This window comes from Crinia signifera, chromosome 11 (assembly GCF_055691185.1).
Source record: "Crinia signifera chromosome 11, ASM5569118v1, whole genome shotgun sequence".
In the NCBI taxonomy this organism is placed as follows: Eukaryota; Metazoa; Chordata; class Amphibia; order Anura; family Myobatrachidae; genus Crinia; species Crinia signifera.
Window position 1 is genome coordinate 116,264,362 of NC_139227.1, and position 10,831 is coordinate 116,275,192.

The 10,831-nt window shown below is 40.7% G+C and overlaps 1 long non-coding RNA gene across 1 annotated transcript; it reads right to left on the reverse strand.

Annotated features, from left to right (window-relative positions):
* Nucleotides 1–1,950: 1,950 nt before the first annotated feature.
* Nucleotides 1,951–2,400, reverse strand: LOC146045583 (uncharacterized). Its single transcript, XR_014465480.1, has 3 exons — nt 2,313–2,400; nt 2,145–2,222; nt 1,951–1,998 (listed from the first exon to the last, which is right to left on the reverse strand). It is a non-coding gene; the product is annotated as an uncharacterized LOC146045583 (long non-coding RNA).
* Nucleotides 2,401–10,831: the final 8,431 nt, after the last annotated feature.

The window sequence follows — 10,831 nt, forward strand, 5'->3', positions numbered from 1 at the left end:
ATGGTCAGGGCCGTCTTTATCTTTCGACTAAGTGGGCAAATCTGCCACCGATAACCGATACCACCCCAGAGGATTGGCTCATGTGGGCCCCCATACATTGTTTTGCCCAGTACCCCACAATGCTGCTGAGACGGCCCTGCCCACACCCAGGACCTTATTCTGGACCATTCGCTCCCCTGTGCATTTGTACAGCGATGTTTTGCGACTGCGCATAAAATTTTCTGCGCATGTGCAGCCGCTTGGTGCGAGCGGGCGCAGCAAATTGCTTATACACTGGCCCATGAGGAGCTGTGCCCGTGGGAATGCTCAACGTTTCATGGGCGCTGTCATGGAAACACCGGGTGCTCCCTTGTAAATGCGCGGGGCGGGCAGTGGATGTCCGCTGCCCAACCCGCTTCCCTGCGCTTACAAAATTATTCGATGGACGGCAACCATAAAATCTGAGAATGGATGTCTATGTTAAATATCCATTGGGGGGGGGGGCACACACAAAGCTGTGAATGTGGCAATTATTGGCATATAGTCGCAGTTGTGGATCTCAATGAATGGCAACAACAACCAGATCTGAATAGAGGAAAAGGGCACAATCTGTAGTGAAAAGGCCCAAAACAGGTGCGATATGAGTGATGTGCCGCATGCGTCATTATTATTAATGTGCCACTTTTGCGCCAATTCTATTGCTAAAGAGACAAATCTGATTTACTTAGTATATTATAGGCCTGGATAATGCGGGGCTGTGCGTCCATTGTAGTGCGCCATGGCAGAGCGGGACTCTGATAATATGCATATGCTAGTTTCAGCCTTCCCCGTGTGCAGTAGCATGCACTGTAATGTTCAAGCCATGAGATGGAACGTAGGGAAATAGTAGGAGAATGGAGTAAACAAAAAAGTGCACGTCATGTGAATTTCACCAAGCATCTCAAGCCATGTATACACCTCCCAACTGTCCCACGACTTCTTCTACGATCCCCATGGCAGCCATGACAGTGGGATAGTCCCCTCCTCCTACTAGTTTAGACAGGACGTTTTTCAGGGACCGCCCACCTTGGGTATAATAGCTTGCTCCTCCCTTCTACCTGTGTCTTTCTCCTGTCTCTGTCTTTGTAGGACAGGTAGGGCTTTTATGTTTGTTTCAAGCAGGGTTACCTCTATTATGAGCAGGAGCTGATTGGGGTGGCACCCCCGGAAGAGGAGGAGTGTGGCCTTTTAAGAATCCTGCCTCCTACACTATTGGCGTCTATAATATATGGATATATATATCCCATGTAGGTGCGGCACTCGTAGCAATAATAACATACTCTTACAACTGTAAAGTGATCAACGTTTCAATTTTATAAAAAAAAATTTTATAAAATGTAAACGTTGATCACTCTACAGTTGTAAGAGTATGTTATTATTGCTACGAGTGCTGCACCTACATGGGATATACAAATTACTTATAGTGAAGGCACCAGCCTGGATTTTGAAGTTACAGGGAGTGCCAATCCCCGCTCTACAGATAGATAGATATATATATATATATAAAACAAACAAAAGTGGTCAGGAATTGCGCTCGGAGTAGGCCTTTCGACCAGCTGCAACTCTGGAACGACTCTCCTGTTAGTGAGAGACACAGATAGAGTACAAGAAAACGGGGTTGTCCAGAGTGCGCTTCCAGTAGTACCACCTAGCCAGTAAGGGTATAGAGTCCCAACTTTGTGTGATCCTGCCGTCACTTATATCCAAACGGAGTGTTTGTAGATTTCAAAATAACACCGAAGACTTCGAATTTTAAAAGGTAGTTCTTTATTAGAAGCCCAACGCGTTTCGTCTACACGACTTCATCAGGGGCAAAGGCTAAAAAGTGGTACAGAGAAGGGAATGTTGGCAAACATTCAATACAATATGAAATCTAAATCATTACTTTCACATGATTTGTACATACCATGGCCTGGTATGGCCAGAAATCCAGACAGAAGTGAACAAATGGAAGTATCCCTTTACATAAACAGTTAAAATCTGCAATAATGTAATTGAATATCAAATTAATAAAAATAATTTATATGTAAAGAATTTAAAAAATAATTTAAAAAAAAAAAGGGGGGGGGGGGGGGAAACAACATAGAGGAGCAAGCAATCGAAGATGAAACTAAAAGAACACATACCGGTATTGGTAGGTATGGGAAATAAGCGCCAAAAGGTATAAATCTCCAAAAATAGCTCCTTGAGAGGAGATATAGAACCTACAGATAGTAAATATTAGTGGGTTAGTCCAAACATAGGGGGAGACAACCCAGTTTATACATGAGTTCCCGGAGTATGGAGGTACATACCAAAGGGGTGGAATCCAAGGTATAAGACTGGAGGGAATGTCTTCCTCTCTCACAGCCCGCCAGATAAAAGCAAATATAGTATGATCCTAGAATAGTAATCCATGAATAATAAATAATTGGCCTTAGAAGCATATTCCAAATTCTTACGGAGAATTAAAAGGGGGGGTAGTATGCGAATTTATAGACGTAAAACGTCATCCACAAAAGAATAAAAAAGGGGGGGTGGTATGTAAATTCATAGACGTAAAAACGTCATCCAAAAAAGGGGACAATATATATGAAATCCATAACAATAAAGTATTACCATATAAATAAATAACTGGCAGGACAATATAAATAAATACAAATAAAATCCATACAATAAAGTTCTGCCATATAAATAAACATATATTAGTCTTTAGTACATGCTCCATGGGAATAGTAGATGAAAAAATATAGGTTCCCATAATAAGGCTTCAGATTTTATAGCTAGGCTAAAAGAGTCCATAATAAATTCATGCTATAATACGGGCATCAATAATAAATTACATTTAACTGTTTAAATTTCAGAGGGTGAGTATGAGCAAATATACATAGGAAACATATTCAGAAATGGACATGTACACTCAAAATGTTAACACTTACCACAGCAAGCGAATATAGGTGCTTACTCCACTGCAGACCAGGATGGACTGAGTGGATATATGCAGCCTTTTTATGGGAAAAGGGTTAGAACCCTATTTCCGGTTTGGGAATTCTCCCTATGAGACTTTATAACGATAATGCAGGCACAATACACCTACCAAATAGACAGGGACCTATAGTGATGTCAAGGGTAATAATAAATAAATAAATAAACTGGAGCTGAGATGAGAGCAGAATAAATTTAATAGATAAGAACGCGCTTTTGGAACGCATAATTAACATGTATGCGTTCCACCGGTCAATGCCGGATGCGGAAGTGAAGTGTACTGTGTGGTAGCCGAGGGGACGAATGGAACGCAGAACCTTACCGTCTGCGTTCCGATAAGGGGACAGGACCGGATGGCCGGACAAGAGATAACAGCATTACCGCTGTATCGAAGGAGGTACGCAGGTGATAGACGCACCATGCCCTGTTAGCCGATACCCGGAAGTGCCGGTATCGTCACATCCGGTCACGGTGGAACGCAGACTACCGTTGTCTGCGTTCCAACAACAAGAAATTATTCTCTTTAAAGATATATACAGCGCAGGCGTAGTAGTTCGCACTAGCGTTCCTAATATACCAGATGTGAATCTCATATATTAAATATAGCTAACAGATCCATAAATAAGTAAGGTCTAGAGGTGGTGACTCTAATTAATTAATAACTAAAGTGAGTAGAATGATCATTAAATAGTAGGGGTTCAATATATTTTAGACCTAACATTATATTATGTATTAATTCGAAAAATCTAAGTAGTGTAGTGAACTATGTGAAAAATAATATTAATAATAGTTAAAATAATAGAATATAAGAAATGAAAATAATTAATTATTCAATTACCTAATCTATAATGGATAAATTAAGAAAATTAATAATAATTTAATTAGTATAGGTGGGTGGTTATTATTTATTATTTAATAATAATTTTATTAATATAGTGGGTGATTATTATTTATGGGGTAAATGATTTTAATGGACACTAATATTTAGTGGAGGTGAAATATATTATAGGCCCATCCCTACATGGAAAAACCAAAGGGGAATGGAAACCTATAGGAGTGAAAGAAGTGAACGGGGAGGGGTATATGAAAAAGAGGGGGGGGGGGGGGGGAAATAACCCCATAATAAAAAATGGCATTCTAATAATAATAGCATAGTGAACATCTTGAGTGTACATTTACAGACACTGGACCGAAAATAAGTGATCAAGAATATACATATACATTTTTTACAGCCATATTTGTTGTAACATGGTAGAGAATATTACGGTATATCAAAACATAATTAGGGTCAATGATATACATACAGGTGATGTACGTATGTATGGAAATAGATAGAGTAACAACCTCTTGTGTTCGGTATATCAAGGGTAAAATATAACCGATGATGGTTCCATGATCATAGATCACATTTATAGAACAGAGCAAAACAAGAAAAAGACCATTAGAACATCATGAGGAACTGTGCGTATCATTCATATCCATATATATGGGGGCCAAGGCTTACATATAAACACATATAAAAGATATATGGAATGTAAGGACACCCAGTACTAAATATGACCTAGACACGGAGTTTCCAAAAAATGATGATGATCTGGATGCTTAACTACAAAAAGGAAACAATGTCGATGTTCTCGTTTAACCCTTCAGGGATCAGGGTGTTTAGGGTGTAAATCCAGTAGCTCTCCCTCTTGGCCAACTGGAGTTCTCTATCACCTCCTCTTGGGTTGGCCTTCACATGCTCCAAGACTGTGAATGAAAAGTTGTTCTTCTCCACTTTACTGTCATGTTTGGTGGAGAAGTGTCTGGACAAACTATGTAAGAGGAACTTGTTTTTAATGTTCCGTAGGTGTTCCTGTATTCGGATCTTTAAAACTCTTTTAGTTTTGCCTACATAGGCCAGCCCACAACCGCATGTGATCCTATAAACTACGAAGTTAGTGAGGCAAGTACAGCTTGACCCCAGTTTGTAGGTGTAATTGGACGGCAGTTTGAAACTGAAGGAGTTTCGTTCCATATATTTGCAACAAATGCACTTATTGCATGGGGTACAGCGATTGGATAGGCCTAAGAATGTATTTCTGGAGATGTTACTATTCGGGGTCTTAAGTTTACTGGGTGCCAGAATGTTCTTCAAATTACTGGCCTTTCTGAAGACCATTGTGGGTTTAGCTGGTAAGGTGGGTCCTAAGACTGGGTCCTTCAGTAATATATACCAGTGTTTTTCCAAGATTTTGCGTACTTGATGGTTTTCCCTATTAAACTGGGTAATAAAAGGTCGAGCTTTTTTGAAGGCCGGATCATCTTCCCGTTTATTTTTTGCTCCTAACAGGAGGTCTGTCCTTTCTTTCCCCAGGGCTTTGAATTTAGCATCCTTGATTTTTTCAGGGTTGTAACCTCTTTCCAGAAAGCGTTCCTCTAAGATGGTGGATTGGGACTGGAAATCCTCCACTTTGCTGCAATTACGCCTTAAACGCAGGAATTGTGCATACGGCACACTTTCCTTCCATCTGGGGAGGTGGCAGCTAGTTTGTGGGATAAAGCTGTTGGCGTCGACGTCTTTAAAATGGGTCTTAGTTGTAATGGCCTGATCTGCAGTGCCCTGGAGTACAAGATCAAGGTATTCAATCTTCACGGGGTCCATTTTGAATGTGAATTTTAGACCTAGGTGGTTAGTCTGTAAGTTATTCACAAATTCCTCAATCTCCGAGGGATCACCTTGCCAGATGACCAGCATATCATCGATGTAGCGTTGGTAGAAGGCGATTTTCGAAAAGAATTCGGACTGGTAGATATACTGTTCTTCCCAAACAGCCATTACTAGATTGGCGTAAGATGGCGCAAATTTTGTACCCATGGCTGTGCCATGTGTTTGGAGGTAGTAGTTACCATTAAATTCAAAATAGTTATGTGTGAGGATATAATGTATACTCCCGAGAATGAAATTCACCATGCCATTAGGAAATGAGGAATCTTCAGACAAGATCTTTTTAATTGCCTCTATTCCTCCCGTATGAGGAATGGATGAATAGAGTGCTTGCACGTCGATAGTGACCCAAACCATGTTGTCCTTCCAGATGAAATTTCCCAGTTTGGTGAGGACACTAGTAGAGTCTTTTAAGTGGGAACGGTTTTTCAAAACAAAAGGTTGTAATTTAGAATCCACAAAATGTGATAAGTTCGCTGAGATGGATTGAACTCCCGCGACGATCGGTCTACCTGGAGGGGAATTTTTGCATTTGTGGATTTTTGGCAGATGGTAAAACAAAGGAATGAGAGGAAACCTAACGAAAAGGTATTCGAATTCTTTTTTGCTGATTAATTGATCCTTTAAGGCTGAAGAAAGGAGTTTGTAAAGTTCTTCCTGGAAGCTCTCCGTTGGATTTTCATTTAGTATTACATAGGTGATACCATCATGTAGAATTCTGTTGGCTTCAGTAATATAGGCGTCTTTCGATTGTAAGACTACAGCCCCTCCTTTGTCTGCACTTTTCAGAATGATTTCATCATCTTTACAGAAATTCTTCATGGCTTTCAACTCCTGGGGTTTTAGGTTACTGCTGTGATGCAATTTTAATTCTTTAATTCTTTTGAAGTCATCATTGACCGATTCATAGAATACTTCTAAGAAGCTCCCCCGTGACTCAACCGGATAAAATTTCGATTTCACAGAGAAAGGACTGTGTACGTAATCTAAATGATCATTTACTATGGGGTTTTTCAGGAAATGCCTCTGTAGAGTTAGATGTCTGATATATTTGTTTAGGTCGATATAGAGATCAAATTTATTCACATGACTATCGGGGGCAAATTTCAGGCCCCTTTCTAGTAATGAGATTTGAGGTGGTTGTAGTTCCCTCTTAGAGAGGTTAACAACCCCTGTTTCGGAATTTGAGATAGTGTTAATCCTCTGCTTCGTTTTGGGCTTTGTTCTTCCTCCTCTTCTACCTCTTCTTCTCCACGTAGGCTGCGTTTTCTCCCTTGTGGGGAGTCCAGTCTGGTGTGAAGTTCTTCCCTTCTGTGTATGAAAGGGCGTGAAGCGCCCCTCTTTTCCTCTAAAAAATGTATAGAATTTGTCTTTCTGTTATCAGGTGAGGGAGATCTTAGAGCGTCATAACGGTTCCTAACCGAGGGGTATCTTTTTCTAGAATTATTCTGATAGGAAGGAATTCGGTTCCGATAGCCCGTGTTTTCTCCTCTCTGTCTATCATGGGGTCTTTCAAATTCGCGTCTCGGGGAACCATTGCGGTAGGGTCTACGATCGGTTCTTTGCCATTCATTTTGGTTAGGTCTCTGACTATCATATGGCCTCTGCCTATAATTCTGAGAGCGGTTGCCATAATGCTGTGGGGGATAATCCGACCGTCTTTCCTGGGTGTTCCAGGTTCTATGATCCGTTCGTCTATCTTGATTGCTCCAATTGTGGACGTCCACAATTGGAGCAATCAAGATAGACGAACGGATCATAGAACCTGGAACACCCAGGAAAGACGGTCGGATTATCCCCCACAGCATTATGGCAACCGCTCTCAGAATTATAGGCAGAGGCCATATGATAGTCAGAGACCTAACCAAAATGAATGGCAAAGAACCGATCGTAGACCCTACCGCAATGGTTCCCCGAGACGCGAATTTGAAAGACCCCATGATAGACAGAGAGGAGAAAACACGGGCTATCGGAACCGAATTCCTTCCTATCAGAATAATTCTAGAAAAAGATACCCCTCGGTTAGGAACCGTTATGACGCTCTAAGATCTCCCTCACCTGATAACAGAAAGACAAATTCTATACATTTTTTAGAGGAAAAGAGGGGCGCTTCACGCCCTTTCATACACAGAAGGGAAGAACTTCACACCAGACTGGACTCCCCACAAGGGAGAAAACGCAGCCTACGTGGAGAAGAAGAGGTAGAAGAGGAGGAAGAACAAAGCCCAAAACGAAGCAGAGGATTAACACTATCTCAAATTCCGAAACAGGGGTTGTTAACCTCTCTAAGAGGGAACTACAACCACCTCAAATCTCATTACTAGAAAGGGGCCTGAAATTTGCCCCCGATAGTCATGTGAATAAATTTGATCTCTATATCGACCTAAACAAATATATCAGACATCTAACTCTACAGAGGCATTTCCTGAAAAACCCCATAGTAAATGATCATTTAGATTACGTACACAGTCCTTTCTCTGTGAAATCGAAATTTTATCCGGTTGAGTCACGGGGGAGCTTCTTAGAAGTATTCTATGAATCGGTCAATGATGACTTCAAAAGAATTAAAGAATTAAAATTGCATCACAGCAGTAACCTAAAACCCCAGGAGTTGAAAGCCATGAAGAATTTCTGTAAAGATGATGAAATCATTCTGAAAAGTGCAGACAAAGGAGGGGCTGTAGTCTTACAATCGAAAGACGCCTATATTACTGAAGCCAACAGAATTCTACATGATGGTATCACCTATGTAATACTAAATGAAAATCCAACGGAGAGCTTCCAGGAAGAACTTTACAAACTCCTTTCTTCAGCCTTAAAGGATCAATTAATCAGCAAAAAAGAATTCGAATACCTTTTCGTTAGGTTTCCTCTCATTCCTTTGTTTTACCATCTGCCAAAAATCCACAAATGCAAAAATTCCCCTCCAGGTAGACCGATCGTCGCGGGAGTTCAATCCATCTCAGCGAACTTATCACATTTTGTGGATTCTAAATTACAACCTTTTGTTTTGAAAAACCGTTCCCACTTAAAAGACTCTACTAGTGTCCTCACCAAACTGGGAAATTTCATCTGGAAGGACAACATGGTTTGGGTCACTATCGACGTGCAAGCACTCTATTCATCCATTCCTCATACGGGAGGAATAGAGGCAATTAAAAAGATCTTGTCTGAAGATTCCTCATTTCCTAATGGCATGGTGAATTTCATTCTCGGGAGTATACATTATATCCTCACACATAACTATTTTGAATTTAATGGTAACTACTACCTCCAAACACATGGCACAGCCATGGGTACAAAATTTGCGCCATCTTACGCCAATCTAGTAATGGCTGTTTGGGAAGAACAGTATATCTACCAGTCCGAATTCTTTTCGAAAATCGCCTTCTACCAACGCTACATCGATGATATGCTGGTCATCTGGCAAGGTGATCCCTCGGAGATTGAGGAATTTGTGAATAACTTACAGACTAACCACCTAGGTCTAAAATTCACATTCAAAATGGACCCCGTGAAGATTGAATACCTTGATCTTGTACTCCAGGGCACTGCAGATCAGGCCATTACAACTAAGACCCATTTTAAAGACGTCGACGCCAACAGCTTTATCCCACAAACTAGCTGCCACCTCCCCAGATGGAAGGAAAGTGTGCCGTATGCACAATTCCTGCGTTTAAGGCGTAATTGCAGCAAAGTGGAGGATTTCCAGTCCCAATCCACCATCTTAGAGGAACGCTTTCTGGAAAGAGGTTACAACCCTGAAAAAATCAAGGATGCTAAATTCAAAGCCCTGGGGAAAGAAAGGACAGACCTCCTGTTAGGAGCAAAAAATAAACGGGAAGATGATCCGGCCTTCAAAAAAGCTCGACCTTTTATTACCCAGTTTAATAGGGAAAACCATCAAGTACGCAAAATCTTGGAAAAACACTGGTATATATTACTGAAGGACCCAGTCTTAGGACCCACCTTACCAGCTAAACCCACAATGGTCTTCAGAAAGGCCAGTAATTTGAAGAACATTCTGGCACCCAGTAAACTTAAGACCCCGAATAGTAACATCTCCAGAAATACATTCTTAGGCCTATCCAATCGCTGTACCCCATGCAATAAGTGCATTTGTTGCAAATATATGGAACGAAACTCCTTCAGTTTCAAACTGCCGTCCAATTACACCTACAAACTGGGGTCAAGCTGTACTTGCCTCACTAACTTCGTAGTTTATAGGATCACATGCGGTTGTGGGCTGGCCTATGTAGGCAAAACTAAAAGAGTTTTAAAGATCCGAATACAGGAACACCTACGGAACATTAAAAACAAGTTCCTCTTACATAGTTTGTCCAGACACTTCTCCACCAAACATGACAGTAAAGTGGAGAAGAACAACTTTTCATTCACAGTCTTGGAGCATGTGAAGGCCAACCCAAGAGGAGGTGATAGAGAACTCCAGTTGGCCAAGAGGGAGAGCTACTGGATTTACACCCTAAACACCCTGATCCCTGAAGGGTTAAACGAGAACATCGACATTGTTTCCTTTTTGTAGTTAAGCATCCAGATCATCATCATTTTTTGGAAACTCCGTGTCTAGGTCATATTTAGTACTGGGTGTCCTTACATTCCATATATCTTTTATATGTGTTTATATGTAAGCCTTGGCCCCCATATATATGGATATGAATGATACGCACAGTTCCTCATGATGTTCTAATGGTCTTTTTCTTGTTTTGCTCTGTTCTATAAATGTGATCTATGATCATGGAACCATCATCGGTTATATTTTACCCTTGATATACCGAACACAAGAGGTTGTTACTCTATCTATTTCCATACATACGTACATCACCTGTATGTATATCATTGACCCTAATTATGTTTTGATATACCGTAATATTCTCTACCATGTTACAACAAATATGGCTGTAAAAAATGTATATGTATATTCTTGATCACTTATTTTCGGTCCAGTGTCTGTAAATGTACACTCAAGATGTTCACTATGCTATTATTATTAGAATGCCATTTTTTATTATGGGGTTATTTCCCCCCCCCCCCCTCTTTTTCATATACCCCTCCCCGTTCACTTCTTTCACTCCTATAGGTTTCCATTCCCCTTTGGTTTTTCCATGTAGGGATGGGCCTATA